Genomic DNA, 12,674 nt, shown 5'->3' with positions numbered 1-12,674 from the left:
ATCTGTATATAAGTTAAAAAAATTAATGAGCATATAAGTTCAGTATTTAAGGTTTGGTCAAAAATCATTTGCTGGACAATAGGGGTGAAAATGCAGCACATTAGAAAGTAGTCGGGCGTGCTAGAAGGGGCATGGGCTTTAGAATTAGATTCATTTCAGGCAACTTTTATCACTGAGCATCATCCTTGACAAAGTCTTTAAATTATCTATGTTCCTGAATAACATAGACAACTCTTGCCACCTTCTCAAGATATCAGAAAAATTAAATTAGGTAAGATACATGTATTACAGAGAAAGCACTAAATAAATGCTAATTCCTTACTGTTTTCAACAGCTTTCTCCATAGATGGTAGATAGGTAGGTAAGTAGGTAGGTAGGTGGGTAGGTGGGTGGGTAGGTGGATGGATAGATAGATAGATAGATAGATAGATAGATAGATAGATAGATAGATAGATGGATGGATGACAGATACAGATATATAGATGACAGATAAGTGATAGATAGATAAATAGATAAATAATAGATAGATAAATAGATAAATACATAGTTACATAGATGTTAGATATAGTTACATAGATAGATAACATAGAAAAATATAAAGCTCCTTCCTTCTCTTTTTCCTTCTTTCTTGCAATAGTAAACACAAACACTTTCAATAAATGTCCCTTTCATGGAGTACAAACCTGTCATCTGATATGCATAACAAGTTAGCATACTGTTGTATAAACTAACCATGTTTTACTAAATCATAAGGAGGACAACAACAAACTTTTGTTTCAAAAGTAATATTAAGCAGTGATTATTTTTATTTGCTATTTGTTAATATTTTATATACGACAACTTCAACCACCTATATGATATATGTAGGAGGTTCAGATATGGTAATGGCCAACAGTATTAAGAGGCCCAAGTTCCCAGGGGTGGGTGGATCTTGTCATAATGTTTGGAAATGTGAACCCCTTGTTTCTAAAAAGAAAGACACTGGTTGGTCAGTTCTAATAATACTGAGCAGCACTTCTTAGGCCTGTGATAAATGCTGGACTTCATAACACACTTATTTGCATCGTGGAACTATGTATCATAGTTCGTTTGGTGTTTTGGTTATTGTTGTTGTTTGGGTTTGGGGGGGATTTAGTTTGTTTGTTTGTTTTTGGTTCGTTGGTTGCTTGCTTGCTTGCTTGCTTGCTTGCTTGCTTGCTTGCTTGCTTGCTTGCTTGCTTGCTTTGGGAATGTCTTGTTTTATTTTGTTGTTTTGAGGGCAGTGAATCTAACACTATGGAAGCTTCAAAGATATACTACATGAATCGTTAAAACTCTTCTCTGTCCCCTCCATCTGTAGAAAAGGAAGAAAGAACAGAAGAGAGTTAGCAAGAAGGAGCAATGGTGAGATTTCATTACTTGCCAACGATTACACCAAAGTCCTGAGGTTGATGGTTTCATTTTCAGTCTTACCCCACTTTTCCCTCCGTAGTCCTCCCTCTCAGAGGAAATGAAGTTTTCTTGGACTCCAACAAATGTGTCTTCCTTCGCTAATTTCCATGTGCTGGATTCAATGCTAATTTACATCCACATTTGTGCCGGAGATCTTAAAAATCTGCTGTTGTTTCCTTCCTAAGCTGTAAGGTGGGGGGCTGGGAGTGAGGGTGGAGGAGTGGAGTTGAGGACAACCAAGAGGAAAAGAGGGAGCAATGGTGAGAAAGTGAGAAGGAAGAAGAAAGAAAGAAAAACTTCAGCCAGTAAGCATTTTTTGTACTTAATAATTTGATTTTGTAGGCTAGCCATATCAAAGAGCAAAATATTCAATATTGTTAATTCAGTTTTGCAAAATATATTCTTAATTTAAAAATGATTTTGCTCCGGGTGGTAGTGCAGTAATAAAGCAGTTATTGACCAGATCTTATTGATTGTAGAGTCTGCGGGCAAAGAGCACCGACCTCGCTCACCCTCTTATTGCTTCCTCCCTCCCCAGCCTTCTTCATCTATGCTCGCTCAATAATATATTATTAATATATATTTTTAGCAAAAACTGTATGTTACAAGGTTAAGGGCTTCTTAGTGATTTTTTTCAAGCTCCTCTCTCCCTTTGGGGTGTTAGGGAAGAATCAAGTCAGTAACCAAGTGTCTGTATAAACGGCTTTCTGTAGAAATACTTCCCCCACCAGCAAAGGTTCCCTGGCCCCATTCACACTTTGCTGTATTATATAGGACAGAAGGGAAGATTCTCTAAGCCAAAGGGTGGGAAATGGCAGCTGTGGAGAGAAGATTTCGCCCTAGCTGTGAAGATCAAATCCAATCCTTGTGTTCTTTCTCAAAGAGTAGCTTTGAGCTTCAAAGAAGAGAAAACGGTGGTCATGTCAAAGTCAGTCACCAGTGTTCTTGCTTCCAGAAGCCTTTCATGAGGCTTTCCCTGCACTGCCATGAAGATGGCTCTCACGCCATAGCTGTTCGTGAGAATCAGCAATGAGTCATTTTGACATTTGCACAGAAAATGTTTTTCTGTCTTTATAGTTTCCCTAATAAGTGTGGAAGTTTTCTGAAGACAAACACTATGCTTATGTTCATTCAATAGCCCTTGTATAACCTACCATGTCTTGGATTCACAAAAAAACATACAGTAATTACTTACCAATTACATACTGTGCACGGTCTGCAGTAAACTCCTTTAGAAGAGAGAAAGACAGACAGACACGTTTCACCCTGGAGACACCCTGAAGTATGTGGTATGCTTGTCTCCATCCATGCACCAGGTGAGAGAAAGACAATTTAGGGACTATGGAGTAAACAAATGTTTCTGAGATTGACCTCCAGTTGTTATATCGTGAGTAGAGAGTTTCAGTGGTTTGCTTTTATGGGAAAAGAGAAAACCTGCTGCTTCCACCTCCCAATCACTGACTTCAGGGAGGGCAAGCAAATCCTGGTTAAGGGAAGACTTGGATTGAAAGTGAGTTAGTAGAATATTGTCTGCAACCTCACATAGTGACTTCATCACATCTCCTAACATTATGTTCAGGCATTTCTTCCATGGCAGAACAGACATGTTTGGAATGAAACAAACACTGTGCCTTTCACACCTTGTGCACATTCTTGAGGTCTTGTCTCCACAAAGAAAATTCAGTCCATTAACTTGAAAACGTGGTCATAAGAATTGGAGCATATGGAAAGAATCCAGATCTCTTATTGGTTGGGAAGAGATTAAAAAGGAGGACACCATCACCCAATAGGAGTAATCCAAGTGAGTGTGGAGGATTTGGGGCTCTACCATCTAGCTATGTAATCATTGACAAGTTATTCATAGCAACTGAAATCTCAATAGGCAACAGTTGGTCTCTCTAAGAATTTAGTCGAATAAGGATAAACACAGAAAGGACTTTTCCCAGAGACAGAGGAGGCTCTATTAGCACTCCTGGGTCTGAATATGGTGGTAGTGTCTTAGTTTGGGTTTAATTGCTGTGAAGAGACGCCATGACCACAGCAACTCTTATAAAAGACAACATTCAATTGGGGCTGGCTTATAGTTTTAGAGGTTCAGTTCATTATCTTCATGGTGAGAACCATGACAGTGTCCAGGCAAATATGGTGCTGGAGAAGATGCTGAGAGTTCAACATCTTGATCCAAAGGCAGTCAGGAGGAGGTTCTCTTCCACACTGGGCAGAGCTTGAGCACTAGGAGACCTAAAAGTCTACCTACATAGTGACACACTTCCTCCAACAGGTCACACCTATTCCAACAAGACCATATCCCCTGATAATGCCAAGGTCCATGGGCCAAGCATATCTAAACCACCACAGCCTCCAACAACAATAGGGCCACAGAAAGACAAAGAATTACTAACATCACACGGATAGGCACCAAATCCTAACCTCTTCCCTTCTCCTAGGAAAGCACCATTGGCTTCTAGGGACTAGACGGCAAGGAATACCAGGGGAAGGCCCTCTGAACTCCATTAGGGCAGAGGACCAGACCAATCACCTCAGGGATTGAGCCTGGAAGAGCAAAGCAATCAATTGCCCAACCCTTTTGCTTCATTTTCTCCTTGGTTACACAGGAACAATTACATAACTTACTTACCTACTTACTCCTCACAGTCCTCTCAGATCATGGAATCAGAACTGAGAATGTAGTTTGTTGAGATTTCCAGCTGGTCACAGATGCTGCCTTGCTAAGGAATCCCTCCTGCTCTCCACGGAGGCCCCACTGGTGCCCAGACAGGGGAGGCTCCCCCACCCCCAACCAGAGCCAGAATGAAGTAAAGGAGTAGCACAGGGCTCTGCAGGTGGCAGGGAGAGGGCGGGAGCTGCACAGGCAAGGAAATAATAGAGACTGGATTGTTTATGTTTGTGGGAAAGGGCGCATGAATATGGATAAAACCCTGTGCTCATTCTGCTAATTACCCAGCATCATTGTTAAAGGAGAAGCAAGCCCATTGCAGATTTCCAAGCCAATTCCATCCTTTCAAACCCACCCCCACCTACACATACAAAAAAAATCACCACTGCCGCCACCACCACCACCACCACCACCACCATCGCCATTTTCTCTCCTCTCATAAAAATAGCTGACAGTGACCCTCTAAATATAACCCAGGTGGACCCACTTGAGTTAAATACAAATCCACAGAGAAATCCTGTCTTTTATCGTGCCAGAGAGCTAAAGGAAGTCTCACTCTATGGATACAGTTGCCGGGTCTTCTTTCCCATAAATTCCTCACAGTCAAAGAAACCTCATAAGAGGCAAGGGGTGAACAAGGCAGGGACTGCCATAGAGAGACAAAGAATGGCACATTAAGAGGAGGCCATCTATACTGGGACCCAAATTAATAAAACGAAAGACAAAGATAATTCCTAATCTTTGGTTTCCAGTCCTAATTCAAACCTCTTTCCTGTCCTTGCCCACCAGAAAGTGGTGAACCAAACAGTGGCCATATATTTGGAGTCAGACTGAACCAGCTCAGGGAAAATAAAAGATGAATTAAAATAAAAGACTAATTATAGCCTTTGTTTCCTGGAAACTTCTGGCTGTGTACCAGCCAACCCCAGGTAAATGTGTATGACATCCCGGGATCACCAGGGATTGGGGCAGCAGGGCTTCTGCCTGGGAGATTTAGAGGGAAGAGCTCAAATCTGCTACCTATGGTCCTGAAGTTCATCAACACAGGCTGCAGGGGCACATGTGCCTTTGCCTCAAGAGCTAATAAGCTAAAGAGTATCTACAACCAAGTATTAGGGCCACAGCAAAGGCAGTCTTTGGTCAAATTTTTCACAGTCCTCTACAGAGAAGCCAGCAACTGACCTGGGAAGCTGGAGACCATGAGTCACGTAGTTCTGTCCCCCGTGTAGCTGTGTTACAAGCAAAACATTTGGCCTTTCTGGAACTCAGCCTGACAGTCTCTTCATTCATAAACTTTGAACGCTTAGCAGTATGAATCTTCATAGTCCTTAACTGGACAATGCAGAGAAAAACAAATGCCAAGAGGGGACACTGAGTCAGCTCTTCCCGAGCCAGTCATTTCCTGCCATGTTTGCCTCTATCCTACTGAACACTGCTTGCCAACCTCTTGAGTTATGTCACAATTTACTATAACAGACAAGAAACCCAAGGCCTGGAGGAGTGACTTCCCGAGTTGCTAGTGATATGGTAGAGTAGAGATTTGCACCCAAGTTAGCAAGCATATTGATTGTACTGTATAGCATTTCCATTAAAAACATGGGCTTTTTCTCTCCTGATATTTTTACTATAATAGAATACATATAAGATAAAATTTCCTATCATACATACCCACTTGTAGCCTCTCAGTGGCACTAATTACAATTGCATTTTTGTAAAAAAAAAAAAAAAAAAAAAAAAAACCTCACCACCATTCATTTCCAGAACTCTTTCCATATTGTAAAGCTAAAACTCTCTACCTATCCAACGATGATGTTTTCTTTCTTTCCCTGAACCCCTGGCAAACAACCTGCTGCTTTCTCTGTCTTCATTTTGACTATTCCTAGAATCTCATGTAAATAGCATCATATAGTAATTTTCCTCTTTATGACTGGTTTATTTTACTTAGCACAATGTCCTTATGTTTGTTCATATTGTAGCACAAATCAGAACTTTCTTCCTCACATTTCAGTAATAAAAAGGCTGGAGCCACCGCTTGGCTAAGAGCACTGGCTACTCTCCCAGAGGTCCTAGGGGATCTGACTCCCTCTCCAAGCCTTCCTGGCACCAGGCACCTATATTACACATAGACACACATGTACACAAAACATCTAAACACATAAAATTAAAAATAAATTTTAAATGAACAGGTATTAGGAATTCTTTATTCTATGCACACATGTACCACATGTTTTCTTACCCATTCACTATTCAATGGACACTAGAGTTGTTTTCATGGTGTACTTTTGTGATTAACGTTGCTATGGATATGGGTACAAATATATCTCTAGATTCTGCTTTTAGTTCTTTCGGATATTTACACAGAAGTGGAATTGCTGTATGCTGTATGTTTTGAATTTGGGGAGAAACTGCCATACATTGCTCATAACAGCTGTATCTTTTTACCTCCCTATCAACAATTCATAAACGCTCCATTTTTTCACACCCTTACTAGTACTTGTTTTCTTTGTGTGTGGGGGGGGTGAGGGCACATTTGTGCACACACACACACACACACACACACACACACATGAGCACTTGCTTGCTTATAGGAGCCATGCTAATGGGTATAACTACCTCATTATAATTCTGGTTCACATTTTACCGATAATATTGATCATCATTCCATGTTCTATTGAGAATTTTGATATCATTTTTGAAGAAATATCTATTCAAGTTCTTACCACATTCTTTAATTTTGTTGTTACTATGTTTACTATGTTTACTGTGTACTATGGATTATATAGATAATTCTATGTATATCAACTGCTTATCAGATATAAATTTTTCCCTCGTTTTATGGGTTGCCCTATTGACAGCATTTCATTTGCAGTTTTAAAATTTTATAAGGTATAATTTGTTAGTTTTTGTCTATGTGCTTATATCATATTCAAGATCTCATTGCCAAATCTAGTATAATTAACTTTTTTAACTCTATACTTTCTTCTAAATGTTTTATAGTTTTAGGACATGAATACAGTTGCATTCATTTTTGTATACAGTATTAGGTATGGAACAGTCTTACTTCTTCTGTATGTTAATATCCATCCTTCCCAGAAGAACTTAATAAAAGCATCTGTCTTTCTGGTTGGCTGTAGTTTACATCTTTACCAACGCTCTTCTATACCATTCATCTGTGTCGTGATAAAGTTTGTAATCAATTTTGAAATCAGCATGAATCTCGTAGTTCTCACTGGGATTTTGAATTTAATATCTTAGCTATAGTATGTCTGTCATTTACTTATGTTTTCTCTGATTTTAAGGTTGTGGGCTTCTGTCTATGGCATTGAATCTCAACTCAAAACTGCAGTTTAGTGTTTTTCCTACTGCACCAAACATCATCTTTTCTGTTTTTTAGAGGAACTATGTATACCTTGTTCAGTTTCAGGATAACAGAAAAGCACATTCTATGAAGCCCAGAATTTCCCCCAACAAGGCCCAGTGTGTACTTCATTCTTAGTGAACTGATTTGAGCAGAATAGAATGTGTAAAACCTGGATTCAAGTTCTGGAATATAAAAATCATCATACACAATGAATTTTTTTAAGTATGCATAGCATATATCTATATGTTCTGCATAGCAATGCTCAAGAAAAGCTCACCATAGCATCCAGCAGACCAATCAGTATGGGATTAAACCATACTGGCTCTGAAATTAGGAACTTTATCAGAAATTACCACTGAAAGTCAATAGAAGCATCACCAAAATAGCATCGATAACAGAAGCAAAGGTACAAAGACAATGTGTCATCTACATTGGTGACTTCAGCCCTGGAGACTCTTCTAGCCCTGCCTCTTACCTACACCCCTACTCAAGGCTGCCCATCAAACCCACACTGCCTCCATGTGCCAAAGAGGAAAATTACCTTCAAAGAGCGAGGCTTCTCTGGACCCAGACTTACTGCCATATTTCTCCCATAGACTTTACATCTAACTTTTCAGCAATGGAGGCTGGAGCTGATTGGATTATAAGAATACAAATGGATTAATTTGGGATGGATTAGATACATCGCAAAACATAAGTTTGACTTGCATTAACATAAAAATGTCATAAAAATGTAGATGCTGAGGCAGGGCTTATTTGTGATGCTGCTAATGCATTGTTACTCCAGCGAAAGATGCACACAATATTTACGCTGTGTCTGACCACATAAAACACGTCGTGCACACATGCAATGCTTTTATGGAGAGGGAAAAGAGCCAGAGGGGCCCTTCAGAATTCCAATTCTTCAGCCTCTGATTTTCTCTTTTTACAATTTTTTTCTTTATTTTCAAGAAACAAATACAGTTTTAAACCATCATTACTGTATTTTGAACAGTTAATATTTCATATCGTGACATCGCTACTCAGAGGTAACAGGTTTAGTTGATTACTATTTGTTTATAGAGGCAGAGAAACCTGCAATCACAGGGAACAGAGAAGGATTGCAATTAGATCTATTGGCTGAGAGCTGCACCTTGCTGACCCGCGGTTAAGTGGTTAGCGCTATCAGAGAGAAAATGCCTACTGGCAGCTGGCACATCTGCACATAATAATACAGGCACAACTGACACGGTCACTAAAGGCTGCTGCTCTCCTCTCTACCCAGAAGCTGAAAACAGATCATGCTTTTTAATAGTGCATCAACACGTTTCTTCTGAATTAGCATAATCATGTGAGTTTGGGAGGAAATGGGTATCTTGGCTAAGCTGCTGTGAATTCTTCAAAGTACTCAAATAAAAAGGGGTTCTCCCCTCCCACGTGAACCTGATTCTATACCAAGCTTATAGTTTATTCCGAAAAGAAAAAAGCAATGGGGCGGGGGGGGAACCACAGTTAACCAAAGTGTTTTAGTACAACAAGGAAAATCCTGCACAGGATGAACATAAGCATATGCTTGAGCTGGGGGAGAAGTAGTTAGCACAAATGCATCTTAAAAGCCCATCAATAAGCTGAGGCTGAGAGAAGAGTGCCTGGGATTAAGGAAGAGCTTGTGTACATGCTACTACACAAACACTTTACAAACTCAGTCTATCTCGCAGGCCAGCATTTCCATAGCCAGGTATCCTCAACCCTCTCTCTTTCTTCCAGATTCCCAAATGAACGCTGCTGGGCCATGCATGGCAGTGCATCTCCCCTCACTCCCTCCCTCTTTCTCTCCTTCTCTCATCCCCTCCTCTCTCTTCCATCTCTCCCTCATATGAGAGGATGATCTACAGATAGTAGACCAGACACATTTCAATGCTATTCTGAGACGAGGAGGTGCCCTGGGTCCTAGTAGCCTCTTACTACCTGGTGGAGGCATAGGGGTACCTCAGATGTTTAACCAGCTGCTTTATCACCCTGGCGCCCCTCAGACCCAAGAATATCGCAATCCTAAGGTTAAGCCTCAACCCTTTGGAGTAGCAACTATAATCCTTTGGACTCCTCGTTATAGAGTTACTTACTAGAACCACCTGATCAAATCATCCCATGTATTCTCTCACAGAGACTAAGTTACTCATTGTCTGCATAAAATTATACAGTAGATTATAGAACTGAGAAGGTAGGCGTTGAAAATCCCTTCTAATTATTCTGCTGTACATTCTGGCCTATGGGTAAAAAATAACAGTGGAAGAAATAAACACCTAGCACCAAGAAAAATTAATACCAACCTTTTGATACCTCTTAAAATTGAATCAATTAAATTACTGATATAATAGCTTACATGTAAGCAGAGATATGCTATGTAAGTAATGTATGTTTGAGGGAAGCCTCAAGCTTGCTCAAGTTGCATTCCATCTTGGATCAAGCTTGCTCTCCGTCTCTCTCTGTCTCTGTCTCTGTCTCTGTCTCTGTCTCTCTCTCTCTCTCTCTCTCTCTCTCTCTCTCTCTCTCTCTCTCTCTCTCTCTCTCTCTCTCTCTCTCCTCCCCCTAGAACAGCTTAAGACCTTCCAGCACATGTTTATGGGTGGCTACACTGGGAGTGAAAAACCAGGGTAGAAGACAATAAAAATGTTGTCACTATTGCTTGCAATTTTCACAGATCACAATTCTGGACAACAAACCTAAGTCAGTACATGAAATGAGTTGAAAACAACTTCACTTCAGACATTTTTCAAATCCACAAAGTCTTAAATCAAGCCTTAACAAATTTCAAAGAATTTCAAAGGCCCTAGCCTCTGATCACAGTGAGATCAGATCGTCTTTTAGTGACAAAAAGAGAAGGGAAATCTGTTTCTAGCTGTCCTACACAGCAGCTAGAGGCCTGGGAGGGATGAAAAGGTTGAGACCAAGTGTGAAAATATTGAATAAGAGAGTACACTAATAATAACAAACCAGACACAAAGCAACAAACAGAAACCATAGCCTAGGCTCAAAAAATAAAAAGAGGTACATACTGAGATTGCTTATGAAAATATTCTACACCAAAGACAATGAGCAGAGCTTTATAACAGACTAAACAAAAAACATGCTTTCAAAGAAACAACCTTTTAGAAGGGCTGGATGCCCAGCAGCAATGATATCCTGAATCAGTGGGGAAAGTTTCTTGGTGCAAAGAGAAGAATAACCATGCTAATCTAGATTATATGACCAAGAAAGTAGCTTTCTAATGTCAGGGGATAATAAATACATGAACTAGAAGCCAGGAACTAGCAAAAACATTTACCAACAGAGGCCATACCAGACACATTTCAAACAGAAGGTGAATAATTTTAGATTAATAATTTATTATGCAAAAGAATTATGGTGACTTATGCCATTTGGGCTAGAATATACTTCATCTTACAAATCCTATCAGAAATCCCTTTTCTGGGTGCATGCACCTGGAAAGTGAAGTATCAATGAATATCTTGGGAGATTAGGGACAAGTAGGTAGGGTATTCGCATGTTTGTTTATCTTGGAGCCTCACTAGCATAGAACTCACTAAGCATGCCAGCTGCCTTCAAACTTAGTCCCAAACTCCTTCCTGCCTTTGCCTCTAAATGCTGGGATTCTTAGATGTCCGAGGACACCATAGGTAGTAACTGACACACATGAATGATACAGTGCAGAGACTTGCAGCTACTCATTTCTTAGCCAGCTTCAGCACCTCTGAATCCTGGATACAGATGCATGTTTAGACTCACAAGTAACTTTCTTAGTCACTGAAAAATAGTCACAGTGCAAAGTCAGAGCAACAGGAAATAACTTTGATTTCAGCCCATTTCACAAGATTTTAGCCTGTTCTTGCTTACTCTTGCCTTGAACCCATCTTTTTCTGACCACTCCAGCACCAAACAGAAGGACCATAGTCTTATGCAGAATGTCAAGTCAGGTTACACAGTTGATTAAAGCCAATTCCTGCTCACAAACCCAATGCAGTGTGTGTAAATACAACACATGATTATAAATATGATATAACTATGTTATATATACCTACTTTTCTTCTTTCTGTTCTTTTTAAATTATTCTTAATTTTCATATGCTTTTAGGCCGGATGCCTAAATTAACTTTGTATTCATTTTGTTACAAACACTTGAAACTAAGTATAATTATTGTAAATATGAGAATAAATGTGAATAAATATTGACTCAGAAAAAGCTGTAATAATTGTGTTATAAAGATTTTTAAAAGCAGACAAAAGTTAGGACACAGATAAAAAATAATGTATTCATTGACAAAGTATTATAACTAAAGTAGTCTAAAGACAGTAAGATCCATAAAAATATAAGAATATTGTTTAACTTTACCAGTGGTTCTCAACCTTCCTAATGCTGTAACCCTTTAATACAGTTCCTCATTTGTGGTGACTCCCAACCATAAAATTATTTCATTGATACTTCATAACTGTAATTTTTGCTACTATTATGAGTCTTAATGTAAATATCTGATATGCAGGATATCCGACATACAACCCATGTGAAAGGATTTTTTTGACTCCCCCTTCAGGGGGTTGTGGCCCATAGGTTGAGAACTACTATATTAGATGCTAGTAAATCAACTATCTCTCTTTAAAATGTTGGGAGTAATCAGAATAGGAGGCATTTACAACTGTCAAAATACAGTAGGAGAGGAGCTTGAGAGAGATGCAGCTCAGTGGGTAGGCAGAAGGGGAGGAGATAGAGATGCAGATCAGTGGGGAGAGGGCTTACCTAGGATGCATGAACCTTGGATTCAATTCCTCCCACACACACACACATAAAATCATGAGTCATAAAAGGACAAGGATCTGAAGCTTAAGCTTGTCTTTGGCTACATAGCAAGTTTGAGGCCAGCTGGATTATATGGGACACTTCATCAAAAAGAAGAAAGGGGATGAAAACACACACACACACACAAATAAATGACAAAAGAGGAGGGAGTGGAGAAACAGTAGAAAAATAATATAAATCAAGGTAGATGCTGCTAAGTATTACAGTAACTATGAAAGACAGATTCAAAGGACTTTAGATCTGAATAACAGAATGAGTTGGTAGCCACTTCATTAATTGCACAGAGTCAATATTATGGCCAGGTATGCCCAGACTTACACAGGTTGTGCAGTCATCTTCCATGGACATTCACAGAGAAACTGAGTCACAAAACTG

This window comes from Mus caroli, chromosome 11 (genome assembly GCF_900094665.2).
Source record: "Mus caroli chromosome 11, CAROLI_EIJ_v1.1, whole genome shotgun sequence".
Classification (NCBI taxonomy): Eukaryota; Metazoa; Chordata; class Mammalia; order Rodentia; family Muridae; genus Mus; species Mus caroli.
The sequence above is the reverse complement of the archived record's forward strand: the minus strand, read 5'-3'. Positions refer to the sequence as shown.